Genomic DNA, 849 nt, shown 5'->3' on the forward strand with positions numbered 1-849 from the left:
GGTTCAATGTCTGCGCGGCTTCCCTGGCGCTTCGGCGACGAGGACGCAAGCGCAGCTCCCGGAAGCCTCCCTATTCTTAAACCTTTGTCTTTGAACTTATGGCCTGGCGCTCTGGCGAAGTGCGGGTGGAGGAAAGGAGGGTAACCTCCCCATCTCTGCCCGGCCTCTGGCCTCTGCGTGCGTAATGAGAAAAACAAGAGTACAACTCTTAGCGGTGGGTCACTCGGCTCGTGCGTCGATGAAGAACGCAGCTAGCTGCGAGAACTAATGTGAATTGCAGGACACATTGATCATTGACACTTCGAACGCACTTTGCGGCCCCATGTTCCTCCTGGGGCTACGCCTGTCTGAGGGTCGCTTTGTCATCAATCGGAACCTCTGGGTTTCCGCAGCTGGGGCAGCTGGGGCAGTCATGTGGTGTATAGAAGACCGCTTTGCCCAGTGTCGATCGGGGGCCTGAGTCCTTCTGATCGAGGCTCAGCCCGTGGACGGTGTGAGGCCGGTAACGGAAGGGAGTCGGGTTCAGATCCCCGAATTTGGAGTGGCGGAGATGGGCGCCGCGAGGCGTCCAGTGCGGTAATGTGACCGATCCCGGAGAAGCTGGCGGGAGCCCCGGGGAGAGTTCAGGGGCGCCCTGGAATGGGTTCGCCCCGAGAGAGGGGCCCAAGCCCTGGAAAGCGTCGCGTTCCCAGCGGCGTCCGGTGAGCTCTCGCTGGCCATTCAAAATCCGGGGGAGAGGGTGTAAGCAGGCACTCGATCCAATCTTTTTTTGGGACGGAAGGCGTCTTCCTCCACCTCCCCTCTTCAGTACAAATGGGTCACCAGGTGCACATAGAAGCACCAGGAGTC

The 849-nt window shown here is 59.8% G+C and overlaps 1 non-coding gene across 1 annotated transcript; it reads left to right on the forward strand.

Moving 5' to 3' along the window:
- The first annotated feature begins 203 nt into the window (after nt 1–203).
- LOC116362152 (5.8S ribosomal RNA) lies at nt 204–357 on the forward strand. Its single transcript, XR_004207713.1, has one exon. It is a non-coding gene; the product is annotated as a 5.8S ribosomal RNA (ribosomal RNA).
- Nucleotides 358–849: the final 492 nt, after the last annotated feature.

This window comes from Oncorhynchus kisutch, unplaced genomic scaffold (genome assembly GCF_002021735.2).
Source record: "Oncorhynchus kisutch isolate 150728-3 unplaced genomic scaffold, Okis_V2 scaffold796, whole genome shotgun sequence".
NCBI lineage: Eukaryota > Metazoa > Chordata > Actinopteri > Salmoniformes > Salmonidae > Oncorhynchus > Oncorhynchus kisutch.